Genomic DNA, 23,232 nt, shown 5'->3' on the forward strand with positions numbered 1-23,232 from the left:
TCCTGCTTTGAGTGTTCCTGCCTTGGATTCATTTGATGATATAGTCTCTGTGGTGGTTTGAAAAGAATGGCCCCCCAAAAGGAGTGGTACTATTAAAAGGCCTTGTTGGAGGATGTGTGTCACTGTGGTGGTGGACTTTGAGGTTTTATATATCCTAAGTCACGCCCAATGAGGCAGTTCACATCCTGTTACTTTGAATCAAAACACAAGCATCATGTCTGCCCACATGCTGCCTTGCTTCCCACCATGACCATAATGGACTGAACCTCTGAACTGTAAGCCAACCATCACAATTAAAGGTTTTCCTTTATCAGAGTTACCATCGGCCATGGTCATAGTGTTTCTTCACGGCAACAGAAACACTAACACAATCTCTAAGCCCAAAACGTCTTTCCTACTTCGGTTGCTTTTCATCTCAGCATTTACTTATAGCAACAGAAAGCAAACTAGAACTGTTGTGGAACAAATGGCACTCTTCCCAAACTTCAAACACAGGTGCTTATTTCAAGCTCCCCATTGGAGAGAGCAGACATGCTCTTGGATAGGCAGGGCAGATAAAACGCATATGCAACCACACAGAGCAGAGAGCAAAGATCAGAATCTTGCCAGCCTTTTTGAAATATTTTAAACTGTCACATAAACACCTCATACTACCCCTTTGGAAAACACCTACCTTTGAAGTCTCTCTAACCTGACAGGCCATGTTTTCTATTTCCCAAAATAGACATCTGCTTCCAAAAGTAAGACTCCCTACTGCATACAGGCAGCAGCTGTGTGCACTTGACCTTTGCAGCAAAGTGACCCTATGGGGGCAGCAGGTCTCTGTCAAGTGTCCCTCGGAATCACCTCCATGGGCCCTCTCCAGCTGCAGTCAATCTGTCAGCACCATTTATGCGGCACTTAGCCAATGAAGAGCTATTCTCAGGACTGCAGGCAATTGCAATAATCAATGTGGAACTCTTTCCAGAAGACTGGACATTATCTCCTCCACACAATATGTAGGGACACCGCTTCTTGCTGTCAAGGCCCTCCTCGAAGTAGGATAACTTACTCTTGCATCACAACATCCCTGCAGCCACCATCAGGAGGCCCTGTAAATGTTGACACTTGTAGCAGACTGTGTCTCCTCTTCAGAGTCTTCACACCTGTTCTAGGAATCCAGGGAACGTATTCTTTTCGGGCATCATAACTTTTTCTGCTGGTCAGTGTACACCCACTTCAAACATTCATGTCCTTTGTAGGGTGTAAGTTTAAGGGCTTGGTCTACAGAAGAAAAAAATGTAAAGAGAAAGTAAAGTGAGAGTATGCACCTCATGAAAAGGGAAAATCAAAACAGACTGCATGAAGCTAAACTGTCTCTTTATGTGAGTCGAATACTATAGTTTTTAAGCATAATGCTTGACAGTAAACTGTCATCTAAGCAACAGACTCATTATAAAAATGTTAAGGGGATATAACTCTCCTTGACTGCTTATCATTAACTTCATGGGGTGTTATAGAAATGCCTAGCTATAATTTATATTTCACTAATAAGGTCCATTTTAATGTGTAGCTGTCAAATCTATTACTCACCTCTCCCCAGTTTTATGGTTTTCTGGACAGCACTGAAATTGAATGTTAAAAGTGTGGCTTCAAGCATTATCTTCTGCTCTGGTATCTCATGTCTGCATATTGCAGGGTGTCTCTCTTTCAATCAGAACTCAACAGCCAGATCGTTTTCCAAAAAGTACGCCTAGAGAAAGAGACATTGAAAGATTTTCTTTTTAAAAGGCAAGATGCAACTTGTTTTCCCACTTTCAAAATCCAAAGAACCAATATTGATAGTAGGGGTGAATTTTGAGGTATTTGGGTTTCTCAAGGATTTTTATTTGTTTGGGATTTTTTTTCTGTTATGTGTGATAAAGCATGTCAATAAGTTTCTGTTCCATAGCAGGCAGAAGGGCAGACATCTCCACTTAATGTTTCATTTGTCTCTCGGTCAGCTCAAGGGACCCCAAGAGTCTAATGAACTTGATGCTTGTCTGTTAATAATCTCCAAAAAGTCAAGAAAAAGATGGAATTGTTTAATCCCTCAGATGATGTCTAATGGAACACATGTATCCAAGGAAGAAAAGTATTGGTACACAATGAAATAAACCGCCTTTAACCAGCACACACTCTGAGCCCATAGTGTTGACATCCCAAGCACTTAAAAGGGTTATGCAAACTTTAACAGAAAATGCTTTCCTTTTGGGGGCATATTGAGTGGCGTGTGACTTGCTGGAAGCTTCCAAAGTATTGAGGAACAGGCTGCAGTGGCTTCCAAAATTCTCTGTGTCTGTGAATGCTTCCCCTTGATGTCCTTAGCACCTGAGTGTTTTATAACAGCATGAGTACTCCTCAAACAAAGGATGATGCATTGTGGGAATGAAACCAGGGTAAATGCATTGCCCTTACAAAGCAGAGCCATTCTTAAAAGTAAGTACCCTGAGCTTCTGTTGTTCATAAAACTAACTATACCAGTCACAGAAGCAGTGATTGAGAAACATGTTATAGTAAATTCTGCTATAAGGAGTGGAGGTTCTCAGTTATCCACCTAAGTCATTCACATTAAATTTCAAACAGTCGATTATGAAGAAAGTCATCGCCAATTCTGTAGATGTTTAATGCTGGTTTCCTATCACCACTTCTTTTGAATTCCATTGTATCTCTCCAGAAACTACTACCCCTTAAGCAACAACCTCTCTCTAACTGGAAAGCTTAGCATTCGTAGTAGAGTCCAATCTTACTACTTTACCTGCTAACTTAAGGGTCCTTTATTTGTCCCTCAGGATCTTCTCAGATGCTCCCTTCCCATTCTAGGCAGTCACCAAGTGCTCAGCTTCTCACTACTATGGCCATGCTATAAATCTTTGTCTTCACTGTTCCTTTGAGAGCCCCTGCAGCCTTTCTTCCAGGCAGATGAAATTACCACCAGTCAGCCTTAAGGATCAGTAGATGTTTAATCTGGAAGGGGAAGCAATTTAACCTCTCCGAGTCTCTATCCTCATTAGTAAAATGAACTTGTGAATCTGACACAGTGTGCCCCAGCAGGTGTGTTCAACAGTTCACAACTACCTAAGCAGTAATCTCAGAGCTTTCCCCGTCATGCTTGCTATGCTCCCCATGGCACTCTGGGCTTTTACACTGGCTTAGAGGAGGAAGCAGTCAGGCTATTGAGGATGTGTAATTGCAACCCTCCAAATGTCATTTGTTATGATCCTTACCACGATAAACATCTTCTGTAAAGTTTAAAGAACTCTTTTTTTCGGTACCCAAAGTCTTCGAATCTGACTGGCCCATCTGTCTATCCCACTAAGGTCATGGCATCTATCATCAAACCCCTCTTCCATGTATACGTCCAGTGATATTAAATAATCATTTTCTACTTCCAGACCTTGATGAATTTTTCCTCCTTTTGAAGCACAACTTTCCTATTTTCCCCTCCTTATTGTTTCAAATTCCTAATCATTCTTTAAATATCAATTTCAAATTCTACCTATAACAGACACTTCCCTTCTACCTTCCCTGGCAAACTGTAATTCTCATATACCAACCTATAATAAAAACACTCAGGGAGTTACCATTGTTGAGTGTTTATTTGCCTATCTGGCATCCCCTAGATGTTAAACTCCTTACAGGATTATGGTCTTGATCCTGTCTCCAAGTTGTACTCGGCACATGATAGCTACTCAGTGAATACTGCAGCAGTCAATGGATGTTACCACTGTCTTTTACAAAACCTCTCCAGAAACTTCAAAAAGAAGCAACTCTTTTTCAGTTTTGACGCTACATAAATACAGTACTGATCTCATACATTTTTCCAGCACTGTGTCTGTGATGAGATCCGAATAAAAATTTGCTCAAATCATCCCAGGCCAAAAGCAACTTCATCTAGAAACTTATCAAAATTGACCACATCTGTGAAGTCACATAACCCCTCTGAATCATAGAGGATCAAACTGTGCATCTATCTAATTCACATTCATTGGAGTCACTGACTCCACTGAGTAGAGAGTAGAGGTAAAAGATGAAGATAGCAAATTCAGTAGCCCTAGGGATCAATGAGCATTACATGAGGAAAAACTCTACTGCTTAATGTCTGATCACATTCCTAATTTCAGCCAGATATTACACTAAAGTGAGAAAGCACACACCATAAACCTATTTCCATGGGTGAAATAAATTCAATGCATATATATATATATATATATATATATATATATATATATATCATGGATGGAGGAATGATATGACTCCCTAAGTGGATGTGTGTGTGTGTGTGTGTGTGTGTGCGTGCATGCGTGCATGCATGAGTGTATGGCATGTGTGTAATAAACCAAATATATCTAGATAGTTTAATCTATCCAACAGTATAGTACACTAAATACGCATGCAACAGGAGTGCACATAAAAGAAAGAAGGCAACTGTCTTCCTATTGTAAGCACACATCCTCATATCCTGATTATCCTCAACCAATGATAGTGCATAGCACCACTACAAATGCTGAGATAACACAGTCCCACAAAGCACTCTCAAATCTCCAGACATGCTAAGCAAAGAAAAGCAATTTTTATTTTTTGCTGATAAATGGTTTAATCAAACCTAACAGATGAGGCAATATATTTTGAGAACATTGTGCTGTTCAGATCATGAGGTCAGTAATTTTCTCCGGTGCAAACACATTACAGTGTAACTGAGTGTTTGTTGTAGGAGTAAGCTGGTGAGGAGGAATGACATAGATTTTCTGCAATAGATTGTGTAGTGTTTTCTATCTAGATATTATTTATATTCTAAAGTGCTATAAAAGGAAAAGGGCATCAAATGGAAAGGTTTCCTGTGGTTTTACAGAAAGAAAATAAAAGAACATTGTAATGCTATGCTTCACAATAAACCAAAACAATCACAACCGTAAAAATAATACTAAAGTAATGAGGGAGTGGAAGTTGAATTTCGATTTATTTTTCAAATTCTAACTCATCCCGTATGTCATATGAACTCAACTTTGGCAAATGTCACAAAAAAAATTGGTCACACAGTCCAAGCACTGTCATGTAATTTTTAAAAGCTAATTCTGCAAAAGACAAGACCTTCACCTTCCAAAGGCATAGTTTTTCATGGCCAACCAACTCTGTGTCCCAGACGGGTTCCTTGTATCATGTGCTCACAGATTTTTTTCATGTTTCTGCATAGATCTGCTTAAATTCTTGAATTCACACCTTCTAAAACTGTCCTGACAATAACTTGCCATGGAATAACCTTAGCCTGTGTTCATATGACTTTGTTATGGGATTGTAACAGTTCTTCATATTTACATAGAAAATTACCCCCTCACACACCATCTTAGTGTCTGACGACCCTGGGACCCCTGTAGGTAAGGATATTCCAATTTACAGATGGAGACACTGGGGCTCAGGGAGTTTAAAGCTGCCCCAATGTCAGCAATCTTACAAAATCTCTGCCTGGATTCCCATTTTCCAAATCCTACCATGTTCATGACTGCCAAGAGAGAGTTGTGCCACCCATGGACTTGAGTGTCTGTTCCACAGTTTACTTCCTTAGATCATGATATTAAGTTCTACCTTCTCATCTTACTGAACCTTGGTGTGGTCTCGGGGACTTTGTGTCAAGGATCCCTTTGTGACCAATTCCACTGTACCTCATTGGAGGTGTTAGAGATTCTACAACCAAGCAGAGTAGAAGTACCAAACACAAAAGGCCCAGTGGTTCTGATTTGCCCAATTACCCAGGACTGTGGGACTTCCCAGCATGTGAGACTTTCAGGACTAAAATTAGGCTGTCCTGTGGAGCACGGTTTTAAGTGTTTTAAGCCAGGACATTTCCAGGTAAAGCAGGGCACCTTGAGTTTCAAAATGTTAGGTAAGCTTCTTCAGAAACAAGGATTTAGTCCATGAGAGGCAACATTCTTACTAATAAAAATGCATCAACAAACTGAACAATCACTGAACATACACAGAGAAGTTCTGTTATTGAAAAATTTAAGTCATCCCTGTATTGAAACATTGCCTTATTTTGTTATTTATTTATCCTAAGTGTTAGATCTTTTGTGCTTTGTGATAAGATGCATACGAGAGAATGTTATTAAGGGTAAATACATGAGGCCACTAGCAGTGGGTCCAAGATTTATCACCAATACAGAAACTGACTTAGTGGAGCCCATTCTATGTGGAGAGATACCTCACTCAGCCTAGGCCCAGGGGACTGGAGAGGTGCTTTTGTCCTGCCTCAATGAGATGATGGAAAACACTTAGTAGACTTCCTAGGGGAGGCCTTACCCTCTCCAGGGAGCCAATGGGAAGTGGGGAGGGGGAAGCGAGACGAGAGAAGGGAAGGGGAACTGGGATTAGAATGTAAAAGACTAAATTAATTTAAAAAAGAAAAATAAAATAAAGAAAGCAAGCAAGCCCAGGCTTACCAGACTATTGAGATGGCTCAGAGGTTAAGAGATCACTGATAGAAGACTAGAGTTTCCATGTCAGTAGCCATGTTGAGCACCTCACAACCATGTATAAGTCTTCTGAAATCCTCTTCTGGTCTCTCAAGGTATCTGCAAACACATGGGCACACAGATACATAAAACAACTAAAATAAAACCCTTTTTGTTGTTGATGCTAAGTGAGCAAAGCAGGTGTGGTTAACTTGAATCCCAGCACTGGAAGGGCAGAGGCAGACAGAGATCAGTGAGTTTGGGGCCAGCCTGGTTTACATAGTGAGTTCCAGGACAACCAGGCCTCATAGTAATATCCTGTTTAAAAAATTAAATAAATAAATAAATAATCTAAGAGACAGACACAAAGACAGAGACTTAGAATTTGCTATGAAGCAATTGAAAAGATCAACAATAATATGACAATGGAGAATCTATAGTTCAGTGTGCAAAGAATGGAGGACAACAAAGAATGGTCTGCTGGGTGCCCATATGTATTTTGGAAGAGAAGAGAAAGAAATAGAAAGGAAATAATCAAATCGAGAGCTGAAATCAATGAAATATAAACACAAATGGTTTCTAAGAAGATAGCCTGGATTCAATATGAAGGCCAAATATGGAAGAGGCAAGCAAAAGCCTGGAATCTGTCAGGATGAGATCAGCTACTGCAAAGTAGCTAGGAAATGATGGTGTCACATACTAGAGCAGTGCCGGTAACCACAGGAAGGTTCACAGATTTAAAGAGTAAAGATGGCAAAATAAGAAATGCATAGATAGAGATTGAATATAGTTTATGAAGTAAATGAGAAACCTAGGGAGCCAAGGAAAATTGTATATGGCATATGTGTGTGTATGTACAAGTATGATGAGTTTATATTTCTCATTTTGAAAGAGCTATATACTATACATACAAATTTCAATTTTTGCCTGATTCACTGAGATTCTATGACCATCTGCAAGTTTTCCTCTTCAAAATATCTGGATAATATGCAGGTATATAGGCATATACTAACACTATATCTTATATAACTATGCTCCCAAGAAAATAATATAACTTCCTTCATTTATCTATGAGTGAGTATTTATCATTAACTTCTCCATGCCAGTGGCTGGTCTAGACACTGGTAACAAAGAAGATGAATGAATCAGAAAGAGACCTTGCCCTCAAGGAGTCTACAGCATAGAGGAAGTGAAAAACAATGCGAAAGATACAGAGAGACAGAGCGGGAGGAGAAATCCCAGCATAATGTGATCAAGGAAATATGCTCTCAAGGAGGAGCACATACAGGGAGCACTTTTGCAGGGAGTGAGGAGATACTGGTTCTCAAGGGCTTCTGGAGCAGATTTTCTACAAGCCTCTCCCAGGGTGGTTATGTGCTTTCATCTCGTCCTACTTCCCTTTTACAGTGAGTCCTCTACAGCAAAAACTGTTTCTTATTTATCACAGAACTTGCACAGTAGAGGCTCAGTGAGACAGATGGCTGAATGGATGGATGGATGGTGGGCGAAATGAGTAGGATATGAATGGATATTGACCTGACCTCAAAGGATGGAGAAAGAATGGCCATCAATTCATGGAAATCACCAGGTAAATAGTGCTATATGGTGAAAGGGATTTATTGAGAAGGCACTGGATTAAATGGACCATTGGTTCAATTTTGTTGTGTGGAGTTTGACCCTTATCAGCTGATTCTTGTTGTTTAGTATTTATTGAGCCAGATTTTCTCTGCACTTAAGCTACTCCCTGGGAGAAGGTTAGGCACTTCTGGAAAGTGCATTAACTCTTTCAAGCCACCAGGGTGCTATTCAGTGAATTACTTTTCAGTAATTAAAGATGCTGCAACACAAAAACACAATGTGCTGGGAAATGGAGAGCTAATCTCTCTGCCTGCCTTCCCTAGCTGGCTGCTTCTGATTACTGAAGAGATAGGGTGCGAATATGGGTGGATTACACAATGACAGTCAGCCCTGGTTTCACATAAGAACCTACAGTATTCTCTTCCTAAAGCCCATGAATTTCTCACATTAGAGAACAAAGATTAGTAGGATCAAGTGACTAAACCACTTAAAGGCTTTAATCCTCCTCCCTGCACAAATTCACCCTGTGCTTTTGTACTTATCTCCTTCAAGTTCTTCACTTTCTCCACCCCGCTCAGTGCATTTGCAAGATGACTAGAGCTGTTACGAGCACCAGGCAACCAATATCGCTAATCTTTTCTAGAATATATGTATATGTTTTCAAAGAACCAAGTTTGAATGGCTGCCTGTCTTTTCCTGGTGTCGACGAACATCCCTGGCATCAACACGTTAAGCACAGCCATTCCATCTTCCCTCTTCTCCTGGCCCCTCAAAAGCCAGCAATATTCATTTTCCATTTTCAAAAATCTTTTGCAGCTAGTTTGCATCTTTAATTACCCTGGGCACTGGGCTTGTTTTATATGACTTATAACAAGCAGTTTTGCCCTTGGTTCATTTAAGTAAAATCATCCCTGGTTTGAGCCAAGACATATTCAATATACAATTACCTGGTGGGTCAAGGCTCTGCCGTTTTGTCATTTTTACTGGCATTTTCTCCATTATTGCTAAGTACTGAGCAGTAGAAGCTGTCAGAGTCACACGGCTGGTCTGAAACTTAATTTTCCTAAATTGCACAATTCCTCAGAAACAGCTACCCCCCCTAGGCACAGTCCCCTTGACAAGGGGCAAACAGGGTTAAATTTCAAACTGAGTTATACAGAGAGCAATGGGAGGAAGGAAGCAATTAAGCAGAACTTGGGTTTTCTGGGGAATGAGACTTTTTAGAGACAATGCAGAATTCTGTGTCAAAGTCACTGCTTGAGAGCCTTTGAGTAGCTAGTGATTTTAAATCATGGAGTGGTGTGGCGAAGAGATCAGTCAAGGCAAGGACAAACGAACTGAACATTACGTTAAAGGCAGGTTTCTACACACTTTTATGTGCGTTATTTCATTAACTCTGATAATAACCCTTTAAAATGGATATTTTATTGCCATTTTTGTATATAGATGAGAAAACCAAGGTATAAGTCTAGCAGACTGACTGAGGATTCCACAGCTAGCGAGGAGTGATCAGTCTCATGCAAGCCTACCCCTTCTGAATCTCTGCATAATGATCTTTGCACTTGCCCACACTGAAAGTAGTTTAAAAGCAGTTTCTTGGAGCAAAGGACGAGTAGTCTAACATTACAGTCTCTCTTATTCAAAGAGCTGAGATGTGAGACAGGAATACAAAATGCCCAGAATTAACCTCTGCTGCCTCTACCCCATTATCCACAGAGCTACTGTCTGCTTCCTGCAGAGGCTCCAGGTGATCTCAAAGAAGCATCCCCCTTGGTCTCTTCCTACTCTGGGTAACATCATAACTCCCGCACTGCCTTCTCATAAAGAGAAACCCTTTGAAGTCCAATAAGCTACCCAGTCCCTACCACCTAGAGAACTGAGAAAACACAAATCACTTAGACTCATGCTGTGCTCTGGCCTCAAAGACAAACTGCCTGCACCAACTTGTAAGGAAGAGCAGAACGAGGTTTCTTAGTGAGGGACTCAAACAAATTAAAATGCAAACGCAAATGCTAATTATTTACAGATAACCTACCCATGTTTTCTGACAGCTCTCCTTTCTTTCCTCTTTTCTTCCCCTCACCCTCTCTCATACACACGCAGCTGTATTTTAAAGGATTGAGAGTCCTTCAGCCGTGTTTATTACCTTGACAGCATTATTTCTGTTTGCGGTGGAGTGGGACTGGAACCGTAGACCACGGATTCATAGCCACTTGTAACCCACTGGGAGGTATAGACTGACTAAACACAACTTTATTCCTCTCCAGGTGACATCCCTTACCCAGGCTCTGAGCAAAGCACGGGTGCATACAGTTCTGCACATTTCAAGTGGCCATGAGACTTTCAACAACATTTTCCTCTCTCCATCCATTCCCTCCCTTGGGGCCTCTTCTTCCTTGATAAACACCATGACCAAAATCAACATGGAGGGAAAGGGTTTTATTTCATCTTGCATTTTACAGCCCATCATCATCAAAGGGGAGCCAAAGCAGGAGCTTGAAACAGAAACCGTGGAGGGGCACTGTTTACTGGCTTGTTCTCTCTGGCTAGTGCCCAGCAAGACCAGGACCAGGTGGCACTGCCAACAATGGATTGAACTTTCTTACTATGATTTACAATAAAAAATGCCCTCACAGACATGGCCATTGGCCACTGTTACCAAGGCACCAACTGAGACTCCCCCCGGCATCTAATTAATAACCCTGTGCTGTCAAGTCAGCAGCCGAGGCTAACTAGGAGAGTGACACAGGCCAACTTCACCTTACCAGGGCTCTGAGTCAACATTCTTCTGATGTTCTCACTGTAGAATTCCCCACATCAATGTTGACTGAGGTGTGAACTCTGCCTCAGCTTCTCAGAAGGAGCCTCTAAAGTCTTGCAATTTCCCAATGATAGAAGTGTCTGTTTTTCATCATGGGCCCTCAGACCACACATGAAAGCCTGTGCTAAAAAGATGGTGGAGAATGGGACCAACCACATGGAGATACTTATGACAGGAACTAATTATACTGGAAAACAAAGGTGTGTTATTAAAGAACTGGAGGATTGGGCCATGTGAAGAGTAGCTGACCTCTGAGAAGAGGAAAAGGGCTGCAGATGCCAGCAGAAACTTAATCAACCATGCCTATAAAATAAAGCTTTAGTGACATCACTATACACTGAAACTGGAATCCACTTCCTGGTCTGACACTTTGTGTTGTCACGTATCTATGACAGTCTCAGATTCTTCTCTGTGTGCCTGTTTGTCTATCTCTAATCTGGGTTCTTTTGCTATAATGAAGCCATAATTGCAAGTACAGTAAGTTCTCAGATTTGATCTACAAAATCATCAAACCTGAAGGACTCCATGGGCCCAAATTTGTGATTAGTTGGTTTAAAATAAGGTCTAACATGAGGCTTCCTTCAAAGGTGCTAAGGCAGCCTGGGCAGTAGGGAAGACACTGCCTTGAAACTTGAGACTTTCTAAACACACTTAAATCGACTTCTGAGTGTTTTTCTACTGTCCCCAAATAAAACGTCACATCCTCCTCCCTTCTCAACTCAGCCTCATCACACTATAACTTAGTACCTGAGATATGTCATTTCTGCACTTGTTCTAGAAGCCAAAGATAAGAACATTTTAGTTGTGAGCATTACTGCTTCTTATGCCTACATGGAGCCTTCACCTCTATGTTCTAGTCCCTTTGGTATGGCAAGGTGCTCTGCAGGCTACTGAAAGAGAAATCTGGACACCAACCTAGTCACAAAACCTGATACCAACAATATGTCCTGCAAGCAAGATGTGCTGGGGTAGTGGTATCACAGAACCAATGTTTTGTTTAATGTGAGGCCCATGCCACAAGAGGAAGCCCATGCTCTGCACTGGCTGTGTGGCCAGGAACAGGAAACTGGATAGCCAGATACCTAGGATAGGACCAAACACAACTGCACATGAGTATGCAAATAAATAAAACTGCTGAAATGGTTCTCAATAATATTCACAGGTAAGAATCTTGTCCAGTTGTCATCAGAAAGGCTTCCTCTGGCAGCAGATGGGAGTGGGTACAGAGATCCAAAGTCAGATATTATGTGGAGTGTCTAAATCAGAGGACTCCATCGGGTCCCTCTCCTAGGAGCTTGGGAAACCTAGAGGAAAAAGGAGAGAAAAGATATCTGGAGTCAGAAAGAATGAACATCAGAAGAACAGGACCCACTGAATTAACCACAGGGAAAGAACCCACTGAATCAACCAGAGGAACAGGGCCACTGAATCAACCACAGGAACAGTGCCCACTGAATCAACCACATGGAAAGGAACCACTAAATCAACCAGAGGAACAGGGCCACTGAATCAACCACAGGGAAAGGACCCACTGAATCAACCACAGGGAAAGGACCCACTGAATCAACCAGAGGAACAGGACTCACTGAATCAACCACAGGGAAAGGACTCACTGACTCAACCAGAGGAACAGGACTCACTGAATCAACCAGAGGAACAGGACTCACTGAATCAACCACAGGAACAGGGCCACTGAATCAACCAGAGGAACAGGACCCACTGAATCAACCAGAGGAACAGGACTCACTGAATCAACCACAGGAACAGTACCCACTGAATCAACCACAGGGAAAGGACTCACTGAATCAACCAGAGGAACAGGACTCACTGAATCAACCAGAGGAACAGGACTCACTGAATCAACCAGAGGAACAGGACCCACTGAATCAACCACAGGAACAGGGCCACTGAATCAACCACAGGGAAAGGACCCACTGAATCAACCACAGGGAAAGGACCCACTGAATCAACCACAGGGAAAGGAACCACTGAATCAACCACAGGGAAAGGACCCACTGAATCAACCACAGGGAAAGGACCCACTGAATCAACCACAGGGAAAGGACCCACTGAATCAACCACAGGAACGAGGCTCAAATGGGCATACAGAGACTAAATCTGCAGCATGGGGCCTCCATGGATCTGCACCAGGTCCTCTTCGTATATTACATCTTTCAGCTTGGGTATTTCTGTGGGACTCCTGACAGTGGAAATGGGTGTGTCTCTGATTCTTTTGCCTGTTCTTGAGACTTTCTTCCTCCTATTGGGTTGCCTTGTTAAGTCTTGATATGAGGACTTTTGCCTTGTCTTATTGTATCTTGTTTATTGTCTCTTGGAGGCCTGCTCCATTCTGAAGGGAAATGGAGGGGGAATGGATCTGGGGAAGAGGGGAGACTGGGGGAGCTAGGAGGAATGAATGGAGGGGAAACTGTGGTCTGGTCTGGATATATTGTATGAGAGAAGAATTGAAGGAAGGAAGGAACGAAGGAAGGAAGGAAGCTATTTAAATAACTCAAATAATGATGGACAGCTTCTTTGGCTAACACACATCAGGAAGCTTCTGTTAACATGAAAAGTTCCTGGGTGGAAGAGAAACAAGGCTTGAGATTTACAGGGTAAGATGAGAAGAGCTGATACCCCATGGTCGTGATCAGGTAGCAACTTTCATTTAGAACTGGTCAAAAACTCCAAATTGGAATATCACTCAACCCTTGATACAGCTCCATCCTTCAAACTATCACATGGTTCTGAAAAGATGTTTTTTCATACTTTGTGGTTTAGAGGCTTGTTAGACTCTGGGGATCAGGACCATCACAGAAATGAAGGTCTGGAGAAAAATGGAAGTATTGTAAAATCAAAAGAACCTGGAGAACATTTACATGTCTGCTCGCTTTTTTTTAAACTTCCTGCACCAAGTATCTATACCCAGACACCTAGAAGATGAAGCACCTCAATCCTCCTGTGACAAATGCAGACTCATGGTATTACTGCTCAGGGTCAGGGAAGTCCTCCAAGAGACAGAGAGTACACTCCCAGTAGATCTGTGTGCGACATAAAAAGATGTAGAGATGCACTCTCACCCTGGACTCTCGGGGGAGGGTCTAGGCCCTGCCCTGGATGAAATGACAGACTATGGACACCCCATGGAGGGCCTCACCCTCCCTGGGAAATGAGGGGGTATTGGGGGCGTTGGTGGGAGGGCGTGGGTGGAGGGGAGGGAAAGGGAGAGGGACCTGGGATTGACATGTGAAGCAAACTTGTTTCTAATTTAAATTTAAATTTAAAAATTGTTTTAAAAATTTTAAAAAGATGTATGGGTGGTCTTCCGGGACCTGGGCTGTCACATACAGTGCCTTCTGCATTTTACTTGAAGCCTTAGAAGTGAATCTTGTCTGCTTCCAGGCCTTCTAAGTTTTAGGGACAGTGATTCTGCTTTTCTTCTCTTTTCCCTTCTTTCTTTTCTTTTCCTGTATTGGGGGGAGAGCTATCCCAATGCCAGAAACACTACTCGCTTACTCACTGCAACACTGCACTTCTTCTAGTCTCCAGTCCTCTCAAGGCAGCTTCTTCCTGCCTCTGCCTCTCTCAGGACAATCAGAGCAGGCATGCTTACAGAGTTGTCAGGGAATCACAGAGCACTAAGCACCCTGGGATATCCCTAACTACTTATGCTGCTTGTTTCCATCCTTTACATGGGAAACAATCAATTCTCTGTGCACTGTATCAGATTCATCTTCCATATAAGAAAATGGGAGAACTGGGGTGGGAGGGGGGAGAATAAGTCTCTGTAAAACAAAAGAGAAACGGGTTAACCAAAGCTTGCTATTCTAAAATGCCACATGGAATCTCTAAGGCCTGTACTGCCACTGTACCTTTCTTCCTGTGATAGTAAAGTCCTTGGAGCAAAGGTCAAAAGACCTGCAGTCCAGCTTCAGCCCTACCCTAATTAGCGGTGTGACCTCTGTCAGGTCTCATGACCTCTGTAGCCCTGGGCTTCTCTTCTATGAAATGTACAAATGACCTTTGACGCCCTTTGAAGCTCAGAGTTTTCCTGACAAAGAACACGCAAAGGAAGACACAAATCCCCAGGGCGGAGGACCAAGGACCAGAAGTCCAACATGAAAGGATGAGCAGGAGAAAGGAGGCCCTTGATGTGTAGCTGCCAGAAGAGAGAATCAAATCTACTTTTGTTCATAAGGGACTCCCATGTCTGGAGTGACCCTGAACACTATAGCACCAAAAAAATACATTAACTATCTGAGAACTGCTATTATTCTAAGTGATAAAATAAGCACTGGACTAGAGTGCTGATTAAATTCAGACCAACCTGACTGGTTATGCTGTCCTTGACAAGAGCTCTGTTAAACACTGCTTGAGTAGGCATGACTAGCCCAGAGAGAGAAGAAATGTTTTTGCACTTAACAGAGAAATAGAGCAGGATAAATCTAGAGAGGTCATTTCAATAGTGGGAGGGAAGTTAATTTGAGATGATTGTATTAAAATTAATTAGCCTTCTTCATTTACATTCTAAAATATATCTGGCAGATATAAAAATTACATGAACTATATAACTTGGTATGCCAGATGCAGATATCACTTAGGCACTAAAAACCCCCAAATGGGTGATGGGTGGAAGTTATTTTGTGATGGATTATTATTATTATTATTATTATTATTATTATTATTTTGTACTGTCCTAGTTAAAATAAAGGTCCTAGCTAGATGGTTAGGAAAGCTTTTCTAGATTGAGCTGATATTTTTGTTCCTTCAAAAAATTAATATAAATTTTAAAAAAGCAACAAGAATACAAGATTGTTTTTATCCTTCTCTCATATATTACATCCTGACCACAGTTTCCCTTCCCTCTTCTCCACCAAGACCCTCCCCTCCCCCCCAACTGCCATTTTCTTCTCCAGATCTACTCCTCCTCAATTTCCCATCAGAAAAGAGCAGGCTTCCCAAGGATATCAACCGAAGTGAAGACAACCCAGTAGGAGGAAAAGGGCCTCAAAAGAAGGCAAAAGAGTCAGAGACAGCCCATATATATACATATATATATATATATATATATATATCCACTGTTAGGAGTTCCACAAGAACACTAAGCTACACAATCATACATAAGATATATGCAGAGGACTATAGATCAGATACATTGTTGATTCTGTATCTGTAAGCCATTATGAACCCTGCTTAGCAAGTTCTGTGGGCTGTGTTCTTGTGTGAGGCAAGATTTCCAATGGAGGGGCTGAATCACCAACCCAGCCACAAAACCTTTGACCTACAGTCTGTCCCGCCTACAAGATATGCTGGAGTAAAGACAGACAGCACAGAACTTGTAGGAATGGCCAACCCATGACTGGGTCAACTTGAGACCCACACCACTAGAGGGAGTCCATGCCTGACATGGCCTGAAGGAACCTGATGCTGTATGGCCCAGAGACCTAGAATAGAGCCAAGCATGACTGACCAAAAAAAAAAATTCCTAGTGATAGTCTGCTATTATCACCATAGACAGAAGCCTAGCACATTCATCATCAGAGAGGCTTCATCCAGCAACTGCTAGGAATAGATTCAGCCCTAAACAAAACATTTGTACTACCCTCTACAAGGCTTATAGAATAACACACAAGAGGATACAGAAATAATATGAAAATCAGAAGACAGGAAGAATGGCTATGAAACGCTGTCATTGGGCAAGACAAACCCATTGCAGTCAAGAATTCACAACAGCTATGATTGCCTGCACTGGGCCTTCACAAACCTTTGTCTCTGACAAGAGTCAATCATTGTTGTGGAATGTTTGCTTAACCATGCAAAGATGTATTACATTGTTCATGCTGTATTGTTAATTACGTAAAAATGTATTGCATTTGCATTAATTAAATAAAATTAACCTGGGCTCAGAGAGACTGGGTTAGCAACAGGTTGACAGGAAGTAGCAGGGAGGAGCTTATTGTGGATGTTTTTAATTGGGGTAGTGAGGAAGGGAGTGGCTTCTGGAACACCAGTAAAAAGGCAGAAGGTTAGCCAGTTGCTACTCTAACTCTGAGCTCACAGGTTTTCTGCCCTAGCCATTGAATCTTGAGGTTTAATAGAACAATAGAGATTTAGTTAGAAATACCTTTAGTGGTAGCACAGAGCCATGGTCTGGGGAACAGAGTTGCCCCCAGACTATAGCCTTAGTGGTCACTAGTAGTTTAAAGCACAGCCACTGTATCAAGGGTAAAACAAGTCATGGATGGGGAAGGAACTCAAGGGGTCCCACTTCTCCATACTGAACAACTGGCTACTGATGGATTGTATTCAGTTGTTCACCCACTCGTGAGGCTAATAGTCTCCAATGTATAATTCCAAATCAGTGATAACATGGATGGCTCTGATTAAACTCAATGGTTCACAAAACAAAACAAAAAGACATGAACATCAGAAAGGGACCTGTATGGAGGAGGAGAAATTGATGGGTAAGGGAAGATAACGGGTATGGGCTGTGAGGGCAATTGGAGTATACATTCTATACATGTATGAAATTATTAAATAATATGTGCAATAATAATATTAATAATAAAGGACTTGTCTGTGTGTATTACACAAAAACTTTGTGACCTTTTGGAGGGATGAAGCTGAAAAATTGGGAAAAATCTCCCTTTCTGAGTCATGATCCACACCCAAAGGATGACAAGGGCACAGGATTCACTACTAAAGGCTACGTGCATATGCACCATGTACTGACTATTCGTCCTGCCAGGTAATATCCCACACCAAAACAAAGCACAGAAAGGACCTCCCTTTGGCACACATGTCTGCCCCTGCCTCTCAGCAGTGCAACTTGCCAGGTATCAAAGGTCTTGCCAGTAACAGAGGCACAGCAGACCTAAAAGGATGAAAACAAAGAACAAGAATAAAACATGATGTTTCTGCAGGCCAGACAGCACAGCTTTCCCTAGAAGCCACACGACTGCTGAGAGGCACTGGAGAACTGTAAAAATCAGGTTGACACTTGCTATTTAGGATTGCAATAGAAAGTCTATTATATTCGTTGTTAACATTCTGAATAATACTTAAAAACAGTAATCTATATATAATTTATCTCCTAATATAGTGCCATTATTTCTGGAAAGCTTGCAGCAAGACTGAAATGGCCTTATTCCAACCACCAAAATCAATTCTTTTGTACAAATTTGATATAGGCAGCCTGTGTACCATTTGAAAAAGCTCACCGACCTGTGAAGCCTGGCATTTGCACCATAAAATTTATACCTTATTTGATGAAGTTATTGAACACTGTACTTACCCCGTGGAAGGTCTGAAAGCAATTGTACGTAACTCCCACTTTTTGTCTTTAGGAAGAAGTTTTGGATACAGAACAAGTCAAATCACTTATGTAGTGAAATGGGGCAGGGAGTGGGGAGACTCAGGCAGTCTAGACTTCACTTAATGAAAACTATAAGTTAATTTTGAGTGTGAGGCTGGAGGTTCACTGCCAAGTTGAAATGATGGAGATTATTTTTAAAAGGCCCCAGAAGTGAGAAAAAATTATAATGTCATATCTAAACATGAGTCTATTTTCTTCACTAGATTGCTAATTAAAAGTTTATTTTTATATACTCTGGTCTTAAAATTCAAGGGAAATGAATGATGCACAAAGTCATTCTGCTGTATTAAGTGAGGATATTAAAGAGTTGGAACATCTGCCCTTCTTAATATTTGCTTCTACCATCACCCAGACCCAAATGAATCTCTCAGTTTTCCGATGCTACCTTACAACCAATTATGAATATTGACTTATAACAGTAAAACAAAAGCAATACAAAACTGCCTGATCTTTGTTATTCATTAAAAACAGAGGACTTTGTTGTTGCCTTTCAACAGTGGCTAGAAGAACCATTAAAGAACTGTTATTTAACATCCTGAGACACTGATGAGAGCTACAATATAAAAGATTATTCTGGTACTCTTTTTGGGGGGGGTGTCATGGTTTTCTTTAAGGTCAAGCTCCTAGCTCAGAAAGTTGTTCAAACTGGTAAAGAAGACACTTGATAATTTTGATATATACTAAGGTTTCAATTCAATAGGCCACTGTCGAATTTTCGTAGTACTCAGTAAGATCCATGTGATTTCCGAAATTGTTGTTTTATATCTGCCAATCTTCACCTTGAATAACCTATTGCTTTAAGTGTAGATTGGTTACCAATAGGAGTCTCAATCGTTGCTGCTCAATCCATAAACCTGCATATGAAGATATATGCATACATTGGAACAGCAGTGAGATGATCTCTGTGAGCAAAGAATTAAGGTGACAAAGACTGACACTCCAAAATCAGAGCACACGGTCCTTTATTACCTTCCATTAGCATGCATTCATAAGCAAGCAGTCACCATGAAGAGACAGACTAGCTCTCAGGCCAAGAACTCTGGCCCATGAGCTATTGGAAGCTGTTAGCCAGCTGCAAGCATGAATCTCACAAAAGGCATCCTATGGTCATAGCCTAGTGTTAAAATGCATAAATCCAGTAGTAACTCTTTTCCAAAGCTTAATAATTTGGCTTCCTGTGTAGCTTGCCCACAAGGTAACATAAAATAATCAAGTCAATTTGAAAACATAGTCTATCTGACATTGTGTCTATCAACACAAATTACAAAATCTGACCATTAGTTACTGACTCTATACCACATCCCCATAAGCACTGCATTATCTCTTCCATTCCCACCACAGGATGGAAACACCCAAGTTATTTAGTCAAAGTTTACCCTAAGAAACCAGCACTTAGCCCATGCACTCTTCACTACTATGCCGTCACTAGTCTGATTTTAATCACTGGGACTATTGGAGTTGGCATAAAACATATGGTCATTTATGAAGCACTTACAAGATCAAGTTTCCAACAATCACAACCTACGTGAAGGCTGTGTAGACAGAGCAGTGTGTAAAGAACTTGCTTTGCAAGCAAAGGATGTCAATTACTAGAAACAAAACTCTGGGCATGATGGTACACATCTGTAATCTCAGGGTTGGAGAGGTAGAAACAAAAAAATCCTGATTAGAAGCCTAGCACACTTGGCGAGTTCCTGAGCCATGAGGACTTCTATCTCAAAGCAAGTTAGATGGTACCTGAGGAGGAATTACAACCAGTGCTGACATTGGTATCCACCTTCATTCACATGCATGCACATGTCCACAAACACACAATGCACACAGAGAGAGAGAGAGAGAGAGAGAGAGAGAGAGAGAGAGACCCAGAACCCTAAAACTTTGTCAAGGTATAACACCCTATGGGTCTATTTGCTGCCTGTGGCCCTTAGGAAGTCTCTGCACAGTGCTACTCTAGTGCAACTTTACTTTTAAATTCAGGGCCAGAGGAAATTAACTAACCACATTCTGTCCATTTCTTTGTTGTACTTCAGTCTAAGAATGTTCAAATATTTTGTCATTCAAGGAAGAAAGTGCAGCCTGAGTATCACTAGGAGTCCAAGAATTTGGTTTTCCTGTGTGCATGTAATTCAGGAAATCAATGGTCAGACTTCCTATGCATGTAAACCAAGCCTCCAGAGTCTGTTGTAAAGTCTCTCAAATAACATTCAATTGTGGACAGCTGAAAACAGTCCTGAACATGATGGAAACTCACAACAAGATCAATGGTTCCAACGCAGAGTCCTGATTTTTATATGGAAAAAATAGCAACAACAACACAGAAAGGAAAAAAACAGTTGAAGTCTTCCTCACTCTCCCTGTTATTTCTTGTTCCTTCATCTGACCTCAAGTGATTTCCGCTCTGTCGGCCAGCTTTCTAGAGTGTCCTGATGCTGCATGAGAATTTGCACCTATGTTTTACATCACAGTTAAGTACTTAAATCATGTTTTGAACATACAATATGGTGTGATATATGTGTGGGGCAGGTGTTCACTGATCTTTGGAGGCTTTCGGGGAAGGAGATGCTTGGTTGACTGGTTTTATTTTTTCTTTGAGGCATGTGTTGTTTGTGAAACTGGAGGTTTAACCAGGGTGTCCTACATGCTAGTCACAAGCTCTACCACCACGTCCTTTATTTTGAATAGGTTTTTAAATACAAAAATATATTATTGCTCCTTTAAAAAATATGTTTTATCAAATTTACTTCACACAGCTCAATGTTTCCTAAAATATATTTGATAAAGCATCAGTTGTATGAGATATTAATAGACCTAATGTAAAGCAGATATAATAATGATAATTTTGAATAGAGCAGACTAAAATGGCTGAGAGACACTTGCGAAAGTGCTCAACATCCCTAGCCATCCTGGAAATGCAAATCAAAACAACTCTGAGATACCATCTCACTCCTGTCAGAATAGCTAAAATCAAAAACTCCAACGACAGTCTATGCTGGAGAGGATATAGAGAAAGAGGAACACTCCTATACAGCTGGTAGGAGTGCTGACTTGTACAGCCACTTCAGAAATCAGTATGGAGGTTCCTCAGAAAAATGAGAATCAGAAGACCCAACAATTCCACTCTTAGGCAAATACCCATGCACATTCATACAACAAGGATGTCTGTTCCATTACGTTCATAGCAGCGTTATTTGTAATAGCCAGAACCCGGAAGCAACCTAGATGCCCTCAACTGAAGAGTGGATAGAGAAAATGTGGTACATTTACACAATGGAGTACTATTCGGTGGAAAAAAAAATGGAATCCTGAAATTTTCAGGCAAATTGAAGGCACTAGAAGAAACCATGCTGAGTGAGGTAACCCAGTCACAAAAAGAGAAACATGGTATGTACTCACTCATTTATGGATTTTAGACATGAATCAGGGGAGTTCCAGCATACAATCCTTCTGCCAGAGATTCTAGGAAACAGAACCTTCATCCAGCCACTGATGAAAGCAGAGGCAGATACCTACAGACAAACACTGAACTGAACTCCTGGAATCCAGTGTCAGAAAAAGAAAACTGATGGGCAAAGGAGTTAAAGAGTGGGCTGGTTTAACCCACAGAAACAGCTGTCCTGAACAAGGGGGAGCTCCTGGACTCCAGATTGACGACTGTGTGGAAAGCATGGGACTGACACAGAGGGAGAGGGAGATGGGATTGACATGTGAAACAAGATTGTTTCTAACCTAAATAAAAAAAAAATTTTAGATGCAAAAAAAGAAAAGAAAACACAAAATGGCCTTTCAACAGTAAGAAAAGAACTGGAAGATACTAATTCTGATAATAGAAAGTTTGTTCACTGTGTGGCTTTTCAGTCTTTAGTTTATTGAATATCAGGTATTGCAATTGTCTATATAATAATCATACTTATCAGTATTTCTCAATGATAAAGATTCTTCTGGATTTTTCCCCTAGTTGACAGAAGAATATTATTTTAACAAAATGCAATAACTTTGATTTGCTGAAAAAGGCAAAATAAAAACATCAAATGCGTATAAAAGTTCATTTTTTAATATTAGGTTTAACAAATATAAAATTGCCACAATTTCTTCTTCTAAAGTCTCTGGTTTTATTTTTTTCACATATCATATTAAGGGCAAGAAACAGTTTGTAGACTGGCATTGGTTCATGGGACAGATGAAATGTCACTGAATGCAGCATTTAAAAACCATACTTATCACAATCTCTGAGTGCCAAACAACAGGATGAGTCTAGTTGGTATGGGGGTGTCTTTCCAAAGGGGGACTTAATCTAAACTGGCAGTGCTATTTTGGGTGGTTCTGGAATGATTAGGAGGTTGGAGCAGACGGGAGGAAGTAAGTTACTAGAGACCCTTGGGCAAATGTCCTTCTCTTTCTTTCCTGGCTGTCCTGGGGTGAGCAGCCTCCTATTCTGTACAGTGCACAGAATAGACTCCCATCACCACGGCATTCAGCCTCACCTCAGACACAAAATAGTGGAGCTGGCCACCCACGTGGCTCAGAACAACTCTTTCCTCCCTTAGAACGTTTACATCAGGCACTCTGTCACCAGCATGCAGAAGTAACTAAGATGGTGGTGTTGGAGAAGTGGGGTTGGAAAGTGCCACTTGGTTTTCAAAATGTTTTACTACATTTTCCCAAGTTTAACTGCCTTCAGAAGAAAATACTCTGAATTAATTACCAAAGAGCAAAGCTGAGTCCTTCTTTCTCAAGACTAAGTGGAGAGGAAGGCTCAGGGTGAAAGGCGCATGGGCTGAAGGTTGGGCCAATCGAGAGAGGATGCCATGGATTAGGAAGGAAAGAACGGTGACGGCATGGTTCTTGTTTCCTGCAAATGTCTGTCTGCAAAGCCGAGAAAAAGTAAGAGCTAGTTAGAAGAAGGAAATGTGCTACACCTGCTTGTCTTTAGCCTTATTTAAATAAAGTCTCGTGCTCAATAGATAGGCTATCCCACCCTAGATGTAGCATCT

The 23,232-nt window shown here is 41.2% G+C and overlaps 1 long non-coding RNA gene across 1 annotated transcript in view; it reads right to left on the bottom strand.

Moving 5' to 3' along the window:
- Positions 1 to 386: 386 nt before the first annotated feature.
- LOC121143470 overlaps positions 387 to 23,232 on the bottom strand; it is a 267,200-nt gene continuing 244,354 nt past the window's right edge. The window contains exons 3-5 of the long non-coding RNA XR_005880658.1: positions 6,456 to 6,587; positions 1,573 to 1,732; positions 387 to 1,263 (exon numbers count right to left, since the gene is read on the bottom strand). This is a non-coding gene — a long non-coding RNA (uncharacterized LOC121143470). The remainder of the gene's footprint in view (positions 1,264 to 1,572; positions 1,733 to 6,455; positions 6,588 to 23,232) is intronic.

Source organism: Mesocricetus auratus, unplaced genomic scaffold (genome assembly GCF_017639785.1).
Source record: "Mesocricetus auratus isolate SY011 unplaced genomic scaffold, BCM_Maur_2.0 Super-Scaffold_2245, whole genome shotgun sequence".
Lineage (NCBI taxonomy): Eukaryota > Metazoa > Chordata > Mammalia > Rodentia > Cricetidae > Mesocricetus > Mesocricetus auratus.